At 46.5% G+C, this 20961-nt stretch overlaps 1 protein-coding gene across 3 annotated transcripts in view; it reads right to left on the reverse strand.

Annotated features, from left to right (window-relative positions):
• The window catches only part of TENM4 (teneurin transmembrane protein 4), a 1359030-nt gene that overhangs the window by 674115 nt on the left and 663954 nt on the right, over window positions 1-20961 (reverse strand). The gene's annotated exons all lie outside the window — the stretch shown is intronic.

Here is a 20961-nt window from a genome sequence, read left to right on the forward strand (position 1 = left end):
TCAATGCTATTTAATACTTTGCTTAGGTAACACATCTCCCACCATTTGGTATCAGTCCCTGTTGGCAAACACTGATCTAGTCCAACCTTCTCCACTTACACACGAATAAAAGAGGCTGAGAGTTAAGTGACAGGCCTTTGTCACATCTAAGCCTGGCAGCAAAACAGAACCAAGAATCCAGGTCTCCTGGCTCCTAAGTCTTATTTGATCACTCTTTGAAAACTTCATTTTTAAAAAAATGTCGGGCAGTGGAGTATCTAGGGAGAAAAATATACTTTACTTTGATATTTGTTTACAAGATCTCAAAGCATACTATTGATAGAAGAGATTAATGATAGAAGCATTTCTTTAAACAAAAAAATTCAATCAGGAAGTAATTATTGACCATCTACTTGTGTGCCAGACCCTATGCTGTGTGCTGGGCCTGTAACAGAGTAAGAGACAGCTTCCGGCCCCCACACCACAACCTGACAGTGCGTGTGGGCGATGTCTGGACTAGATGTCACATCTGTGACGTCTTGATCGTTCATTCAATTCATTACTCCACAAACATGTATGAGCACTACTATGTGTCAGATTTCCATAAATGATTTTTTAAGGTAGCACTTGTGGTTTCTTCTAGGCAGTTACTCCGGTAACTACACTTACTGCTAAGATTCAAATATAAGGAATGGCAGGGTTTAAAAATATCATTCAAATCAGCCATAGAAAACTCTTTTATAAAACTTATGCTGAACTCCTTAATGAAGGATGCAATTTGAAAAGCATTACACCATTTAGCTACTATTACTAACAGCTAACATGAGCGAACCAATCATATAATTATTAACAATTAGCTAATATTTATTGGATTCTTATGATACACTTGACATTATGCTCACCACTTCTGCAGACACTGACTCACTTAATCCTCACAAGAATCCTGTAATGGATTATCATTATCTGCACTATACAGAAAGTGAGACTTACGGGGTTAAATTACTTCCCCAAGATCACATAGCTAATAAGCATTAACACCTAGATTCAAATCCAGAGAGCTGAGAGTTTAGAGCCTTCCAAATTTGAAAGGCATTCTTACTAGAGAAAAAAATAAATGTTTGTTGGAATTTTCCTCACTTTAATTATACTGACAAAGAGGAGAGGAAATTTCACAGCTCCTCCAAAGTTTAATTGTATATAAGTAGTTAACAAATGGGTGATGACGGTATTTCCCCAACTTTGGACTGTACCAGAATCACCTAGAGGGTGGGACCCTACCCCCTAGAGTTTGCCATTTGCCATTGGTCATGTCTAGAGGGGACTCTGGGAATCTGCATTTCTAATGAGGTCTCAGGTGATGCTGATGCTGCTAGTCTGGAGACCACACTTTGAGAACCATCTGGTTTGGGGATCATAGGCATTAAAATTAGACAGACTTGGGTCAGAATCCAATCCTTCCCCTGTCTGATTTTTCCACTTGCTTTATGTGTGACCTTGGGCAAGTCACAGAGGCGAAGCTCCTCCTCCATAAAGGAGAATATCACTATTGGGTTGGAGACGATCATTGTAAAGCCTACATTAAATAAAATTAGGTGCATGGATCTGACAAATACCTGGGATGTAGGAGGTACGCAATAAATTGGGTCACCGATACACAATTAACAAGAGAGAATGCATACTTCTCCATAGAACGCACAATTCAAAAGAGAAAGGAACAAAACTGTATTTTGGAGGATAGCGATATTTCATCCCAAATAATCATGTTTGTCTCTTCTATGTATAAAGATGTTAGAAAACGGAGCCTGATAAGAAAGGAAGATCTACGTGTTGGGAAACGCATCCAAGTCAAATACCAGCAGCTCAGGGAAGGCCGCTCCTGCCCAGCGCCGCCATCCGCGGGGGCAGCATCACAGGGCACAGAAGAAACTCATGGATGGCTTGGCTTGCAGGCAAAACCAGAGGTACCTGCAGACATCTGGGCTTTTGGGGGAGCAGCTCACTGCAGGATTAATAATTATAAAATAACAATATAATTGCATGGGCTTTGTAAAGCACTTGACTGTTGAATGGAATAAATGGGAAGTATTAAGTAGTCCTTTTTATCTTCCTCTGCCTGATTTATAAAGTGTCATCTATGGGGGTATTGTGTGTGTGTGTGTGTGTGTGTGTGTGTGTGTGTGTGGTTTGTTGTTGTTGGTTTTAAAGTAAGCCGCAGAGACAAATCTTGTTGTGAGCTTCTCTTCCAGAAAAAGCAGAATATATTAAGGGCTGGGAATTGGCCTCGGGGCTAAATATAGCGGTGTGGCAGAGCGGTGGAGAGCCGGGACACATTTTGAGCTGTTCCGTGAGTATCTGCAGCATTGAAAGGTAGATCCTGGTACGAATGAGCTGGACCTAAAGCATCTAATGAGGGTCTATTTCTAAGGCCATTTGTGAGTTTTCTGGCTAAAGAGGAGTGAGCCTATTTGTGTGACCCAGAGAGAGGGGTCAAGGAGAGAGAAAGGATGGCAGAGACCCAGGCTGGCCAGCGATCTTCACCTGCGGGGCCTAGGCTGATGAGCCTTTGCCCCTGGAAGTTCAGGTTGCCACAGAGCAGTGTAGAAGAAGGGCTCAAGGAAGCATCCTGGCTGTAAGCACCCTAGCTCCTCCGCAGCCATCCCCTTCCAGTCGGGTCTCAGCTCGCTTGGATGCCGCCCCTCTGCCCTTACGCCATCTGTAACAGGCACTACAGATGCCCTCAACCTTCCTGCAGCTTCTGTGGACAGTCCCCACACCATGAAGCCTTCACCTCAGGTCAGGCACTTGCTGGAAATTGTCTGGCCCTGGAAACCCACGCGTGGGGCAGGGTGGAAACCCGTGGAAGTTAACATCCCTGGAAGCAATTCACAACCAGTGAGGAGCACAAGTTGGTAGAGGGATACCCCAGCTTTCTTGCCACCTGATGGAACAAGGGTCCAGCAAGTGCTCTAGTGTCTCCCTGGGGGTCCTCGGAGGACGGAGCTGGCCCGCTGCCCACAGGGGCAACCGGGTCATGCACACTCTATTGGCTTTCCTCCCTTCCACGTCTACCTTCCCTGCTCCCTCGTCATACCCCCTGGAATCACCTTGAAAATAAACTATTTATACACACATCCTTTCCTCCGGGTCTGCCTGGGGAGAACCCAAACCAAGACATTATCTCAGTGCCCCTCACTCCTCCGGTCCTTGTTTTGCATAGCACCCTATGTAATTTCCTTTCTGGCCACCCTCGGATTCATTCTCTCATCTTACTTTCCTTACCCAGGACACGGCCTGGGTCTGCTCCATCCCCACCACCTGGCACTGTGCCTGCCCGTGCTCAACAAATATTAACTGGTGAAATGAGTCCGTGTTTGCCATTTGGAAACAGCTTCCTCCTAGAACAGTTTATATAAATGGGTTACACTCTCACCTCTTGGTATCAACTCCCTTTTTTTCCCAAAATAGAGACCTATCCTAATGCATAACCATGAACAGGCAGAGAGGTTTCATGGAAAGGGATCTGGAATTCAGAGAGCTGTGTGACTTTGGGCAAATTATTTGCCTTCTCTGATCCTCCTTGAGACCATCTGAAAACAGGAAAGAGTACTGCCTGCCTAATGGGTGTACAGCAAAGGCTGTAAGCTTAGAGATGTAAAGTGCCTGGACCATGGCAGGCCTTTAGTCAGTGTGAGTTCCTTTCATCCTGTTTCTTCCTCGTTTCTTCTGTCTCAGTCTCCAGGGTAGGTCCTACACTCCGTAGGGAGAAGGGAGACTTGGAGCACCTCTCTCCAAGCCTTGCGCCTCTGTCCCCCGCTCCCTTGCTAATCAACCCTGTCCCTTTGCATGCACGCACACATGCACGCTCACACGCACGTGCATGCTAGTGGGTGGAGTCCCTACATTACGCTGTCAACATTCATATTCCAATTGTTTTCTATGTCCTACCTCCACACAGTAAGCACTTCCAGGTAGGTCCTGACCATAGAAGCCAGTTGGCCATTTCACAGTCAGGGAAAGCGAGGCCCAGAGATGGTAGATGATTGCACAAAGCCTGAGTGCTAGGAGGACGCAGAGCCTGCCTGACTCCTCAGCCCTCCCTCCTTTCTGGGCCCCACTGCCTTCGTCAGGCTCCTAGAGAACTCCAGAGGCTGCAAGGCTGTGACGCAGGAATGCCCTAAGGGCCTGCTGAGGACCCTGATTCCTGTGCAGAATGGCCCCCTCTTACTTTTGTTCCCTGAAATGCGATGCGGTGCCCTGGACACTGGCCTGGGCAAGCCCTTTGAGGTAGGTACTGTTAGCCCATTTTCAGCTAAGGAAACTGAGGCCCAGAGGGATTCAGCCATTTGCTCTCCACCGCAGAGTGAGTAAGTAGTGAAACCAAGAATCGAATCTGGGTGTGTCCTGAAAAGACACCGTCCCTCCTGGGTCGGCTTCGGGGAGCCCTGCTTCTCCCTCGTTGGTGGCGGCTTTCCCAGGGCTTTCTGCAGTAGCCCTCGGCCTCTCCATTCCTCTTTTCACAAAAGGCAGGAAGGAAGAGCATCCACTCTGCGGCAAGCTCCCTGAGGCTTTCTTCATCTCATCCCCAGGCACTGCTGTAAGGCTCAGGGCCGACTTGTTCAACAGGAGCGATCAAAGCCTCAACAGGAGGTGATGCAATGTTTTCATTCCCTTCCACCTCTGGAAAGCTACTCCTCTGATGGTCTTGTGTCAGCTCTGCAGCCATTCAAACCCCCAAAAGACAAACGTTCACCTTCCAGAGGGAATTCCATGACAGTGGGAACCCAGTGCCCCCGGGCCCCGGCTTTGCAGGGGCGCCCCGAGGAGCAGCACCTCTGTTTGGCTGCAGCATGGCACAGCAGAGGTCCCCTGACTTGGCCCGCCGGCGGCTCAGCCCCGTGACCAGGCTGGGTCACGAGGAGGGACAGGGGGACTGGCACGGCCACTCTGACAGACCTCCTAAACACCGCAAGAGGACATAGTCTTCCCAACTCCATTAGCAACTTAGAGCCAGTTAGTCAAGTCCAGCAGCACTCTCAAAAAATGCAGCCCCGCTCACTGACGTCCTGCCCCGCGAGGACACCCAACAGGGTGTAAAGCATCAGGCCCCACGAGTGGCAAAGGTGTCTTGCTCCTTCAAGACGGCCAAGCTAGGAGACAGGCCCTCTGCTATCTAGCCTTGACAGCCTTCCTGCCGTCCCTGGTAGGCAGCTTTGGGTTACTGGAGTGATTTCCCTGATCCTGGGACACCCAACCCCACTCAACACATCATGAAGTAGCACAGAGGGGACTCAGGATCAGACTACCTGGGGTCAAGTCCTGGCTCTGCTTGCTAGCCACGTGACCTTGGACAAATCCTTTAACCTTTCTAGGCTTCAGCTTCCTCAAACATAAGGTAGGAAAAATAACAGTCCTTACCTCAGAGGGTTGTAAGAAAATGAAATGAGTTATTTTTAAAGCACTTAAGACGGTGCTGTTGTGTAAGCACTTAAGTATTTATCAAATAAATAAATACTTACCACATCTCCCAATAACTCCCTAGTACTAACCTTCTGGAAAACATACGTAATTGTCGTGTTTTCAAGCATGTATCCCTTTGCTCATTTATTCTTCTGTGTTCCCATATTGTTTGGCTGATTGCGGGAATTCTAACTCTGGGTCACTGTGCTCTATTTGGTGAGCACCTTCTCTGGATACAGCCAGGCACTGTATCAGCCCTGAGATGCAACTTAGGCAGCATTCAGTCCAGAGGGGGATGGGGACATGGGTCAGGGTCACCCCGTGACGAAGGCAAGGGTGGAGGGCTAGAGGGATCAGCGGTGGGTGCCTTAGTGAAGTATCAGCTATACTGTCTTAACCATGTTATAATAACATACAGCCACTGAATGTCTACAGAAAAAAAAAATCTCTAGATGCCTGCAAGGACATGTTCATTTTCAAAGGTAGATAACCAAAAAAAAAAAAAAGGAATGAGAAGCACAAAAAGAAATCAGAGCAAAAACACATTTCAGGCCTCTTATGTTCCAAATCTGGTCCTATTTTACAGAGGGTTCCCAAACTCCCTGGCAACTGTCCCCTGTTCCCAAGGCCAGCTGTCGTGGGCTCACACTCCAGGCTGCTTATAATGCCTTCGACAGCTCCCTGCTTCCTGAGTAGCTGGCCACGGATCCAGGTGGCTCTGGCTCCAGCAGCCGTGGAATCCAGAGCCTTGCTGACAGGAAGCTAGATCACTCTGCCTTTCCCTGCCTCCCTGAGATCTCCATCCTGACAGTGATTCGAGCTCCTCCCTCTGATTGGTCAGCAGACCTGGTGCACAGATATTCCCAGGAGACCTTCAGGGCCAGTCCTGAACAGCTGCCTCAGCTGCAGAGGGCTTTTTACTCTAATTTGGAGATAATTCCAGCTCATGAAGACTGCTTATTAAGAATGTTGGTTCAACATATAAACCAAATGTAATGCATAAATTTTGTTTGGATCCTAGTTGAGGCAAAAAAAAAAAAGCCATGAAGACATTTTTGGACAATGACAACTGTAAATTATTATTAATTTTCTTAGGTATAAATAGCATATCATGGTCATGTAGAAGAAAGTCCTTATTTTTAGAAGAGGCAAGCTGAAGTATTTACCCAAAAAATCATGTCTGCAAAAAAATGGAGAAAAATAGATATCTACACACACACACACACACACACACACACACACACACAGAGGAGGATGAAGCTTCTATGGCAAATATTTTAAGAAAAAGAAAGATCAATTCCTATGGCTCTATATAGAGCTTATTCATGCATCCTATATTGGGAACTGAAAAAAAAAGAGGTACAGAAACACAAGATACATATAATTTAAATCCATATTTCAAAATTCAACTTGACTTTGCTTTCAGAGGGGAAAAAAAAAATCCCTTGGCCCTGCCCTGCACCCCAGCCACCCAGGCACACACGTGAACACACGCATACATACACACACGCGGGACACACTCACGGGGAGGCATTTCCTTTGAGCTCAAAGCCCTAAGAGAAATCCCACAATAGCTGACCTGGCCCAGCAGAGAGCCAGGATCCACGCTGGGAGACATGGGCCCCACACCTGCTGCACAGGAACTGGTGATCTTGAGGAGCCACTGAACTTCTCAGAGTCCTCACTTTCCTTACTGTCACCCAAGAGTATAATAATCCTGCCTTGCAATCCCACAGGGCTAGACCAGGACCAGGAGCAAGAATGGCTGCCAAGATGCCCTCTGAATGTTTCTTGTTACCGCCTGTGTTCACAAGTAAGCGATGCCGAGCATGGAATGCAGGAAGAGGTAACCATGCTCTGTCTAAAGGTTCTTGTGTCAATCCTCTGGAATTGGGCCTCCAAGAATTTACTTTTCCAAGCTGCTCGCCACTGGAAATAGATATAACTCATTTAGCCCTACATGATATGGCCAAAGCAATAAAAACACAACTGGCTTTTCGATTTTTTTTTAACAGGCATTCCCAAAGCAATCTTACATAAATGGATCTGAAACACACAACAGAGACGAAGGCTCTGAGTAGAGAGATGGAACCCAACCAGAGTCCTGCCGGGGTCATGGACAAAGAATGCCAAAGCCTTGGCCCACTGCCCACTGAGCTCCCTGACTCTTAAGACTTGGGCAGAAAACTTCCTCTTTCAGAATCCGCTAATTCTGATCATTTAGACACAGCCTCAGCTGACCTTGCCACTGGGGAAATGCTCTCTGGCTTAGAGGGCGTGACACGTGGTGCACAGGCAAGCATGCTAGCTGGGAGGCCAGCAGAACTGGCTCACTCCTGACCCTACCACTTTATGACCTTGGACAAGGTGCCTTCCTTCACCAGCCTCAATGGTCGTCCTTGTAACAACGACTTGGAAAAAGCCTGTTCCTGTGTCATCCGATTCTAAGACTCTAGGCTTTGTCATTTCCTTTGGGAAGCTCTCCCAATCCTCAAAGAATGTTTGTTGAATGGAACCAGTATCTGTGAAATTAAAGCATGCCTAATCCACCAAAGGGAACAGACTGTTCTAGAGCACATTGGAAGCGCTCATTTCTATGCCCCGAGAAGTGCAGAGCATTTCAGTTTTCATTCAGGTTGGTTCACGGGGATTTTCATCTGCTTGTAGTTGGTTTGGGGTACCTAAAATTCTACATAACAAATAGTACTATCATTATAAAGAGCAATTTGGGGCACCCACAATGTGTTAGACTCCACGCTAAGGGTCTGTGTGTACCACAGCATGGGAGGGATGTAGCTTCATCATATGGAAAACTGTAGCTCAGAGAAGTTAAGTAACTTGCTCAAGGTGCCACAGTGAGTGGTAGAGCAGGGAGTCTAAAACTCTATTCGCCATGGTAACATCTGGAGCTAACTCAACATCTAGTAAACAAACGCCTGTTAATGAGTATGCTATGTGTTTTTTCTTGTAGTGGACATTAACTTAAAAAAAACACCTTATTGAGCTATAATTGATGTACAAAACTGTACATGTCTAAGTTGTACAACTTGATGAGTTCGGATCATCAGCATACAACAGCAAGACTATCCCTACAATCAAGACAGTGAACAGATCCATGATCCCCTCAAACTTCCCCATACTCTCCTCCTCTCTCACCTCTGCAGGCAGCCACTTCCCTGCTTTCTGTCACAATAAATTACTTGGCATTGTCCTCGAATTTTATGTAAAGGGAATCATATGGCACATATTCTTTTTTTTGTCGGGCTTCTTCCACTCAGTATAATTATTCGGAGACTGATACATGTTGTTGGGTTTACCAAGAATCCTTTCCTTTTTTATTGCTAGGTAGTGGTCAATTGTATGGATACACCACGTTTCGTTTACCCATTCACCTGTTGATAGGCATTTGGGTCATTTACAGCATTGGGCTATTACCAGTGAAGCCTTTGTGACCATTCTTGTACAGGGCTTTATATGTAAACATGCTTTCATTTCTCTGGGATAAGTACCTAGGAGTAGAATGGGTGGGTCATAATCCAGGCGTGTATTTAACTTTTTGAGAAGCTGCCAAACTGTGCTCCAAAGAAGTAGTACCATTTTATATTTCTGCCGCCTCATATCCTCACCAACACTCAATATGATCAGTCTTTTCATTTTCAGGCACTCAAGTGTGTTTGAAGGCATATCTCACTGTGTTTTTTTTCTTTTTATTAAGATTTTATTTATTTGAGAGAGAGAGAGAGTGGGGGTGGGGAAAGAGAGAGAATGAGCAGGGGAGGAGGGGCAGCGGGAGAGGGAAAAGCAGACTCCCTGCTGAGCAAAGAGCCTGACCCGGGACTCGATCCCAGGACCCTAGGATCATGACCTGTGCCGAAGGCAGACGCTTAACTGACTGAGCCACCCAGGCGCCCCTCTTACTGTGGTTTTAATTTTTATTTCCCTGATGACTAATGATGTCAAGCATCCTTTTGTTGCTTATTTTTTCTTTATATCTTTAACAATGACATGAAAATTTCATAAAATAGTGCCAGTTACCATTTATTAAATGGTTGCCCTCTTCTGTGACAGATAGGATGCTGTGAATTTTGTATCCACATCCTGCCACCTTCATAGGAACCTAATGAGGATGGCATCAAGATCCAGTTCTACAGATGGGACCCAGAGACTCCGTGAGGTCAGGGGGTGTGCCCCATGTCACAGCTGGTTAGTGGTAGAGCCAGGTCCCAGTCTAGGCCTCTGTTCCATCCCCTGGGAGGTATGGGTGTGCCTGCCACCGACACTGCTCCTGAGCAAGGCTTGCATTTTATACCCGAGGCACTCGCAGGGCTCTGGAGCGTAACCAAACCGCAGCAGCAACAACAACAACAAAAAGACAGACACTGCACACAAATGCAACATTGACGCTTTCTTGCCACTCACACAGTCATTCTTATTTGCTAGGGACATGGGACAGTTTAGCCAAGATACTCCGTGGCTGAGGCCCTGATCAATATATCAATACTGCATAACATTAAAAGCAAAACAGATATCTGGAAAGCAGTTAACTGAGAGCCTCAAACCCAAAGGCTGGCACAAGAATGTCAACATTTATGCTGTGCTGAAGAAACCTTTTAAAAGAACTTGATTTTTGCTCTTCAAAGGCAAGTGTATTTCCAGATGTTGACTCTTATATAAGCGTTGGAAGCGTGTCTGGAGTTTTCTCTAGCCCAGGGATTAAATTCTGGCATCCAGGTGCAAGGGAAAGCTGAGCAGTCATGAGCAGGCCAGCAGCCTGTCTGGGCTATCAGTGGTTCCTGTAGGGCTGTTCCCTAATGGGCCTTCTAGCGCTGGGGTGCTGGGGTCCGTACTTACATGCAGGAAACACCAAACACAAGAGTGGCCGTAAACATGACAATATAAGGAGGAAAGCTCTAAGTAGAAGAAATTTGAAGTCTGCATTTTGATTTAAAATCTTGGCTTTGAACTATGGTGTTTAAGTTGCATGACTACAGAATTATGCAGCCCTTCCAAGAACAGTATTCATGCCTCCCGCCATCCTGGATGATGCTCGACTCTCCTGCTGATCCTCACAATGTGACATCATCTATATAGAGCTGCCTTGCACCATCAGAATAAAGTCCAAGCTCCCAGTGGCCCTCCTTCTTCCTGAGGCCACCTCATCCTGCCCCACTTCCCTGGTGGATATCCTTTTCCAGAGCTTCTGTCCTTTTTCTCGTGCCCTCTCCTCTGCCTGGGGAGTCTCTACACACCCCCTCCCCACACCCACTTGGAAAATTCCTCAACTCTCAGAGTCCATTAAGAAGAAGGTCTCTTCTCTCCACACCCGTACTCTGTTGGCCCCCAGGCAGATATGGCCACCCCTTTCCCACACTCTCCCTGGCTAGGGTGCCTCCCCCGTACATATCTCCTACAATGTCTGCAGCAGCAACGGGCTCATCTGTTTTCTCCCACTCAGCCAGCACTGCCCAATAGAAAGCGAACATATAAGGGTGCCTGGGTGGCTCCATCGGTGAAGCATCTGACTCTTGATTTCAGCTCAGGTGATGATCTCAGGATCGTGAGATCAAGCCCCGCATCAGGCTCCGCACTCAGCGGGGAGTCGGCTTGAGATTCTCTCCCTCTCCCTCTGCCCCCTCCCTGTTCGCACGTGCTCCCTCTAAAATAAATAAAATCTTTTTTCAAAAAAGCAAACATATAAATATGGTAAATACTTATGCATATTAAATAATACAATAATATAAAGAGCATAATAAAACAGAAATAAAATTGAAAATTCTATTCTATCCACATTTTAAGGACCCAACAGCAGCATGAAATTAATGGCTACTATATTGGAAAGCACACATATAGGACATTTCCATCACTGCAGAAACTTCTGTTGAAAAATATCAGTCTAGAATATCTCTTAGGAGAAGTCTTTTCAATGGTGGTAAATCTGCTTCTTTAAGGTGCAAGGTGATTTCCCTAAATAAGCAAAAGACACTGGCACTGCAATATGGGGAACATGGAGAACATGAGGTTGCAAGATGCTACTTCCACCTGATGAGACACAGCCGACCATGTGGCTTACGAGCTCGCTCTGAAGGTCAACACTGCCTCTTAGGAACCGTTCCCAGTCTATTCTCCCTCATACCGTTCATTGCCCAATATAACGTCCTCTGCTCGAGTCCAACTGAAATAACTTGATTTCCCATGTTCCTATGTAACTGTAGATGCAGTTTCCTCCACTTGGAAGTTCTCAACTGTTACCCTGATTAACACTGATCATCCTTCAACACAGTGCAAGCCCCACCTCCCCAGTGACACCTTCCCACACAGAGGGGGCTTGACCCTCTTGGATGCCTCCCTCCACATTCACACACCTCTTTAGTCACTCCTTCACACAGCTGTGTCTTCCAACACACGGCAACCTCCTGAAGGCTGGGGTTGTCATGTCCCCTGACCTGGCCCACCACAGTGCGGGGCCTATTGAACATTCTTGACAAATATTAATTGAAAAACTCTGTGATGAATGACTGAATTCCCCAATTCCCAAAAAGGAGTCCCAAAGAAGTGTCTAGCAATGGTACATCCCCTGAGTAAACATGTAGCCTCTCTAGGTCCCACCTAGAAGGAAGCCAAACTCACTGGGTTGTTTATATTCCAGGCCATAATTACAATAGGCTTAGCTTATAAAGGTGTGAAGCACAGGATGGAAGGAAGCCCATGGATGGCAGCTGAGTCATTCCCCTGCCTTCAGGACAAAGTCACATCTAAATCAGTTGAGGAGCTAAAAACCCACCTGGCTTTTTAAAGAATCCGAAACCACCCTGGCAAGCCACGGCGATGTGGAATTAAGAACCAAGGGCACCTCCCTCTCTGTGCTGAGTCAGTGGCCTTTGTCTGCTCTGTGACTCACCCCAATGCTTATAAACCACCTGAGCAGTCGGGAACGAGGAAGCCGAGCGGCTCACGCCCACAGGTACGCATTCTGCTCCCTTCCTCCATGTTCAGAACGGCATCCACAGCAACTACCGCGCAGGATAGATGGGATCCCTCCCGCCTCATTAAAAGACAAGCAGTTCTGGGCTTGGGATGTGCTATGGATTTTGCAGTGGGTTTAAATTCCACAGTATGGCCGGTTACTGGCCATGGGCTGTGTCGCTGAACATGTCCCAATTCCATCTCCTCAAATGGTAGCCAAGATAACACCCCTCTCCTGGGTTGGCTGTGAGGAGGTGAAGAGATTAGGCTCTGCCACACAGTAGGGCTTCAAAACATGTTAGACGCTGTCCCTGTCTCCACGCCTCGGCCTGATGGCCCATGAGATAACTAGTTTTGTGGGTTGAGGTAAGGCCCTTCCTTCTCTGAGTCCTCAGTTTCTCCAGCCACACGAGTGAGCCAAATTATCCTTCAGTTTCCTTCCAGATCCAAGGTGTGGGAGTTCAGCGTATGAGACCTCTTGAGTGATAATGTGTGTGTGCGCACGTGAGCACGTGCACCCGCATGAGAGAGAGAGAAGCAGAGAGAGAAAAAAATATGAGAAACCATTTTTTTTAGTTCCCTTAATGGAGTAAGACAGATTTAAATATTTTGATTCCAACCCACTGTGTTCTCTTTGTTCCATATATGATTTTAAAAGCTTATCTTTGTCTTTTAGCTCTTTCAACAATGCAAATCCTTCTCACAATGCAAGGTAAAGGTTTCTCCCTCCTGATGACTTAACATACAAGAAAATGTTAAATCGTTATTCTTTGTATTTAAATTCTTTGATGTTTCCAATAAAATAGGTTGGGAAAGGCTGGAACAGAGAGCCATTCCAGGTATCTGAGTGACTAATACCTCAAAAGGATAACCGAGATACTCAGAATACCCAAGAAGTTTAGCAGTCAGAGCCCAGGCAGAGTCTTCTGCTTTGACCACCCCTCTAGGACGGGGACAGTGATCATAACCCTGCCCATTTGGTAACCCATGCAGTCAGCACTTCAAGAGTTTTTGAAGCAACGCCGCTCATAGATGTTCTGCAAACATTTTTTTTTTTTTTTTAACTCTCATGCTGGAAGTTTGGGAACTCATGTGTGCTATTTATCTGTCTTGGAGATTCACACTGGCATTAGGAAAGGCTCTGAGAATTCCCGCAGTGCAAGAACACATTTAACTTGTCCAATTTGGCATTTCTCAAACTTATTTGGACACAAACCAGGTTTTTTTGTGGTTCTTCTTTCCCATGGGAAAAATAAAGCTATTATGCCCCCCATATGCCCTGAGACCCACACATACCTATGCAATATGGGGGGAAAAAAACTGCTTGAAACCCAGTTCTAGGAGCCAATATGGGGCAGAGGTAACAGCATGCACTCCAGAGTCAGATAAATCCAGATTCAACACTAATTCTACCAGCAGTGTTGCCGTTAAGGATGTTACTTAACCTTCCAGAGCCTCAGTGTTGCCTAAGTAAAAAGTGGGCTGATAGTGTCTACTTCCAGAGAGCTTGTGCGTGCCTTAGGTGAGACGAGGCATGCGTAGAAGCTTCTGGCACACGGTTAGCATCTTTAAAATGTGACTCCCCGTCCTCTCTCCTCATCACAAAATCACAAGCTGAGACGTTTGAAAACACCCTGGTCATTTTTTTAAATACTCATAAAACTTTACATCAAATTATTTCCCATAAGAAGCCTTCTTGGAATGTCTTTTCATTACCTAGCCTGCAAGTTTTCATAAATAGAGCCATCTAAAAAAAACATGGCAGGGCTGCTTTAATACATATATATGTGAAGGAGGCCCAGTATTTCCTACAGCTATCTGGGATTTAATACCGAGGAATTTGCCTGTGTCAAATATTACTTTATTTAACGGACTATGATATCACTTGATATAGTCATAAAGCGCATTGCTATCAAAATACAGCTGTTATTAACATTACTAACAACTGCTTTATTCCAGTGCATTTTATCGATACCATAACGATGGGCACTTTTGAAATAAGTGTCCCCGGCTGATTTTCAGAAGCCTATCTCCCAGAGAGTTCATATGATAATTCCACCAGGGTTTTCACCAAGGTAGAATGAGGAGTTTAAAATGCTTGGAAGCGAGTCATCTTGAGGTCACCAATAATTAAATAGGCGCTAAAGGAACAGAATATGGAAAATGTGTGATCTTCCCCGGCTCTGAAATAAAACAGGTATCAGTGAGACACTGCCTCTGTAGGGAGACTTGATCCCAATCTACAGCAGGATTCCTTTCAAGCCTGGATGTCGCATTCAAAATATCCATTAAAAGTCTATGATGGACTTTAATTATGAGAGGCAGATGATAAGAGTCTAGTTCATTCCCTCCCGTTGTCCAGGGTGGTTTAGAGCTGCCAATCATCACCTCCTTCAAAGAGGCCCAAAGTGCAGATACCACTTTAAAGAAATGGCTGGACTGTGAGGAAGGGGCTCTCCCCCCACAGGTGGTGCTGACAGAGCAGTGTCAAAATGCCTCTGGGCCTGCAAAGTGCACTCAAAGGCCCTCTTACTAAAAGCAGCAACAGTTTTCCCATTATTCCAATATACAGCAGTTGGACCGAGAGATTCCTTCCCCCTGCTTCTCATCTCTCCGCCTCTGAGATCCTTCTTCCCACTTCCTTTCCCCCCCCCCCCCCATACACGTGGTTTGGAGGTGTTCTGATACTGTGTCTGGAAGGCTAGCAGGTGGAGTTAGGCTACACACACACACACACACACACGTGCGCGCGCACACGAGGTAAAGGATAGTAGAGGAAAGAGCCTACCTCAGGAGAAGCAGCGCCAGCTGCAGAGTCAGAAAGACCTGGGTTTGAATGCGGACTCCCTCACTTCTGCTGTGTGGTCTTAGGCAAGCTACTTAACCTCTCTGAGCCTCCATTTTCTGTCTGCTAAACAGAGACCAGAACACCTGCCACCTCAGTTTACTAGGAGGCCCCTAGTTCACAAGAGGACACCTAATAACGTCATTCCCCTGCAAGGAAAGCAGGGGTCCTACAGCCAATGTTTATCTGCCTCTACTCTTTCCGCCATAACAACTCCCTCTGCCCCAAGAGAGAAACTTGCTGGAGAGGCCAGCTGAGAAAGAAAAATGTTCAATAATTCAGGAGCACTAACATCAAGTCTGATGTAGGCATAAAAATAGTTACAAAACACCACACTCCTCTTGTTTTCATTACAGCAACCTTGGCTCCCTGGTAGGAACAGGAGGAGCGAGGGCCTGGACTGAGGCTGGGGCCGGGCCTGGGGCAGGGGAACCTCATCAGGCTTCTGTTTTGGCTCTTCTAATTATTCATCTTTGTACAAAGGCAAGGCAGGGATTTGCTTGTCACCTCTATATTTTAAACCCGCCTTTGGATAGACTGGTTTATTTTTGAATTGACAGTATGCTCAGCTGGGCTACTGGAGCAGAGAGAATTCTCTACATCCTGCCTTCTGACGGGGACCAACTGGTGAGCTCTTCAAGGATGCTGGACCAGATCCCAAAGCTTAGGTTCAAAGGCGCAGGCTGGTAGGCTGCCCTGAGCCCAATCAATCCCCCTAGGAGGCCCATACCATTGGCCTGTGTCACCCAGAAGGACTATGCTATCCCTAAAAGCACAAATTCTGGGAAAAGAGCAGGAAGAATCCAACTAGAGAGCTAATATTTACTAAGCTTATGTGCCAGGCCCCCCTGCCACGTGCTTTACCTCTATTACCTTCTACAGCCCTCACAACAAACCCCAAGTTAGTTGCAAGCCTCTCCATTTCACAGATGAGGAAACCAAGGCCCTGGGAAGTTAAGAGACATCCCCCGCAAAGTTCCACCGAGGAGTCAGGGCTCAGGCCGAGATGGTCTGACTCCCAAGCCTGTGCTCTCTCCGCTTCGCCCTCCATAAAAGCAGAGCATGTGGTACGAAAAGGTCTTCATGAAATATTCAGCTGCATTTGTAGCTCCTGTCATGTCCAAGCCAGATCTGAATGCTTACTCGGTGCATTTTTTTCTTGCAAGGGAGCTGCAGGGAAACCAGTTTCCAAGTCCTACTTAACAAGACAGCGAAAGAGGGCCTGCTGTTGGCCTGCTCCAGGTACAGGGGCAAGTTTACGCACGTGCCTGGAACAGGAGGTACAGGGACAATTAAGTGGGAGGCCAGAATCAAACCTACTGCTTCTAGGAGCCCAGGGTCTCAGAGAGCTTCTTTGGCCCCCCTTCTAGAAGAGGGAGTGCTCAGCAAGGGCGAGGAAGCCTGGAAGGGTAGAGGAAGGTCACATTTCTTGTCCTTTCAGAAAACACAGTCTCAGCCTTCAAGTCCGACGCCAAACACTTCTTTCTTTTTGAAGCTTCCCTTGCCTCCCCCAGTCAACCTGGGTGTGAGAGTTCTTTCTCAGACGTGTCTACTTGGTGCTTGGCTCTGTGCTAGAAGTTCAGTGAATATTACTCCACTTCACCGGGAAAGCAGGTATTGTTACTCTGCATTGAAGAGGAAGGAACCGAGACTTAGGGCTTGTTTAATCTGCCAAAGGTCACACAAGCCAGCCAGGGTCTCAAGCAAGGACAGCCCCCCGCAACAATTATCTAGTCAATGGTGCCAAAGCTGACGATGTCTAGAGATGGTCCAGCCACAACTGTAGGTCAGTCTTAAATGCATGTCTGGTAATACTCTTAACCGTATCCTAAGTACCTTGAGGTCTGAGTGGACTCTCCTGCCCTTCTGTCCTGAATGATACCTACTCTGGGGCAGAGCTCACTCAGCAAGCTCTTATTGACTGATTCATCGGTATACTTAATAATGGTGCCAAGGATCTAGATGAGCAGCCCCACCCAAGGGAGCCAGCCATTCTGTAACTGAATCTTTAAAGAGGACAGTGAGTCCAACTTCTTACCTCCTCAATACTCTAACAGCCCCTGCTTGCACACCTCCCATGATGGGGGGCTCACTCCCTTCACAGGCAGTATAGTACTTGGGAGAATATTCTTCCTGATGCTGAACTGAAGCCAGCTCTCCAGCCCCTCCCCCAGCCAACCTCAGCCTCTGGAGCCCTTGGGGAAAGACTGTGGTTAGCATCTAAGAGACTACCCCAAAGTCCTGGTCATGTTTTCCTGACTCCTGGAATGGTGAAACAGAAAAACACAGACTTAGAGCCAGGAAGATCCCGATTCAAATCCTGCCTCTGCTGTTCACATAGTTAGTTGGTGATGGAGCATCACAAGTCGGCCTGGCAGAGTGGCTAAGTTCAGCACACAGTAGGGAGCTCAGTACATGGTTGGGATCAAATGGCCTACTTAGCTGGCAGGGTCTGTTTACAGACACCTGGCTCCCCTTCTGGTGTGAGCTCTGTGACACCTGCTGGCCTTCCCCACATCACATCCTCTCTTTGGCCTCTGCCTGCCTGTCTCTGAGGTCCACTTCTGAACAAGTGAATTTAATTCCCTGATTATTAAGAAGATGGGAAACAGAGAAGGGTGACAACAACAAATCAAGAAATGACAACCATGAGAGTTACCATGGCAACAGTTTAACTTGAAAAGTTCCAAGAATGTACTGTAAATGCACACATGTACACACACACACACACACACACACACACACACGCCTGAATGTGGGGGCCTCAGAAACCTGCTTTGATGCCTGAGACCATCACCCAAACTCCGGTGCAGAATGAATTTCCCACCCTATGTCCCACCTTCAGGGGTAGGTTATGAAGGCAAATTCTCCTTCTAGGAACCCAAATTAATTCTTCCTTCAAGGCATAATTCATCAGTGCAGGTGGGTGTCAGGAGAGGCTAAACATCTTCTATGAAAAGTTTTAGCTGAAACAGACATCTGAAGGTGGTGCACATCTCATTCCTGCCACACAATAGACCGGTTTTAAGGACTAAATGAAGTAATGTAGGCCAAACGCACGCTATTCAACAGAGAATGAGAGCCTCTTGTTGGCAAATACCATTCTAGGCCCTGGAGTCACCTCCGTGAGCAAAAGGCAAAGATCGTTGCCCAGTGGAGATTTACAATAGTCATGAGAGATTAAACAGATAGACAATGGCCAGACCAGATATGAAAACACAACTCTAACCCCCAACCTCAGCAGCAGCCAGTCCCAAACGGTCAGGACTTGATCAACAACCTGCCAGCTTTTTACATTTTTGCCCCCGCGTTTTAAAATTTAACCCCACTCAGGACCACTGAGAACGAGCAAAATACGCATACCAAACTAATCACATATAGCTCCCAGCTTCTAGTTAGATCGCCTCCAGGTTCCACTGCCAACAGCCTCCAATCCAAGCTGCCCAAAGGCTTGCTTTTTTTTTTTCCACTATGAAGCTTTTCCCATCACTCTGCCTGATTCTAAGTCTCACCAAAGGCAAGTGATGGTGGCTGACTCCCTTGTAGCCGCTGCTTGTTCTCATCCGAGTAGCCTTCATTTTCGCCATAATGAGTATAATACGGAAGAAAATCAGATAGCACGCTCTGCTCCTGACCCGCCCTCCCACCTCCCCATCCCACCCTCTACTCAGATTATTCTTAACAAGGCAGCCAGTGTCATCTTGTTAAAATCACAAAACAGAGTATGAAAGCCCACTGAAAGAAGAAAAGATACAGCAGGGTAAGAGAGGTCTAGAACACTGGGGGCAGGAAGGGGGGGGTCACCAATGCAACAGGATGGTCAGGGTGGGCCTTGTTGAGAAGGTGATATTGGTGGAAGGACTTGGAGGTACCAAGTCATGTACATGTCCAGGGGAAGAATATTCCAGGCAGAGGGAACAACCTTGAGGCAGGTCTGGGCCTGACACGTTTCAACAAAGCACAGGAGGTGAGGTCAGAGATGTAGGAGAGACCTGGCATCGAAGGAGGCCTTTACAGGTCATGTAAGGACTACGACCTTTACTCCGAGACACATGAGGGGCCATGACAGAGTTCTGAACTGAGAGGCGACATGTTCTGACGCTGGTCTTAAGAGAATCACTCCGGCCCCTGTGTTGAGAATAAACTGCGAGGGGGCGGGGCAGAAGCAGAGAGTGCACTGAGGGCCACAACCGCACCCATCCAGGGGAGAGATGGGGCCGCTGGGGCTGTGAAGTGCAGACGGCCCACAGTGGTGGGGCTCTGGGCACAGTGTGATTATGAGCCTCAAGTATAGGAGATACTTGAAACCCTCTGCTCTCTTTCCCTCTTTCCTTAAAAACAGAAATACCATCACCGATCCAGGAAGCAAAATGAGGTCTGGGTCAACCCCAGTGACCATCGCACCCTAGGGCGCATTTCCACACACACTGGCCCGGGGAGGGGGATGAGGGAGGGGGGAGAGTAGGGCTGGACATAGAAACAATAATGGAGAGAAAACCAAAGTGTTAGAAGGAATTGCCTCTCTGTGACAGGATTATGGGTTGTTTTCACTTGTTCTCTGGGTTATCTTAGGTTTTCTAAATTTTCTATTGTTTACATGTATTATTGGTACAATCAGAAAAAACACATTAAATAAAAACATGATAAATGTTATAAAATTTTGAATGTAATACTTATTCTAGTAATAAAAATTGCTCCCTATTCTATAATGTGCCACAAGGTTTAATGAGTTTGAGAATATGAAAGAAGCCTGGAGGAGGCAAGAATATGCAATGGGGAAACAGAGAGGCCCTTCAACAAATGGTGTTGGGAAAACTGGACAGCAACATGCAAAAGAGTGAAACTGGACTATTTCCTTACACCACACACAAAAAATAAACTCAAATTGGGTTAAGGACCTACTTGTGAGACCTGAAACCAAAAATCCCAGAAGAGAGCACAAGCAGTCATTTCTCTGACATCGGCCATAATAATTTTTTCTAGATAGGTCCCCTGAGGCAAGGGAAACAAAAGCAAAAATAAACTATTGGGACTATATCAAAATAAAAAGCTTCTGCACAGCAAAGGAACCCATCAACGAAACTAAAATACAACCTACTGAATGGGAGAAGACATTTGTAAATGACATATCTGATAAAGAGTTAGTATCCAAAATATATAAAGAACATATACAACTCAACACCAAAAGAACAAATAATCCAATTGGGGCAGAAGACATAAATAGACATTCCTCCAAAGAAGACATACACATGGCCAACAGACACATGAAAAGATGCTCCACATCACTCATCATCAGGGAAATGCAAATCAAAACCATGATGAGATACCACCTCACCCCGGTCAGAATGGCCAAATCAAAAGCACAAGAAACGACAAGTGTTGGCAAGAATGTAGAAAGACGCCTGGAGAATACAACTGAATACCTGGAACTGGAAACTTTCTGTGGCACCATGAGAATGATCACTGTTTCATATGTCTACTGTCACACTGCATCTGCCACCAATGAGGCCACCACAAAACAACACTGACAAAGAGGTGCACAAAACCGACGGACTCCACTGCTCTATGGCACTTCACATCTGCTACTCCTATACTTGGAGAGATGAGAAGGAAGAGAAAGCGAAAGCAGGGAGAAAGATCTAGGTTTTCGAACCTGTGGGACTTGAATCAGTAGCATCAGCATCTCCTGGGAGCTTGTTAGAAATGCAGAATCCCAG

Source organism: Phoca vitulina, unplaced genomic scaffold (genome assembly GCF_004348235.1).
Source record: "Phoca vitulina isolate PV1807 unplaced genomic scaffold, GSC_HSeal_1.0 scaffold36, whole genome shotgun sequence".
In the NCBI taxonomy this organism is placed as follows: domain Eukaryota; kingdom Metazoa; phylum Chordata; class Mammalia; order Carnivora; family Phocidae; genus Phoca; species Phoca vitulina.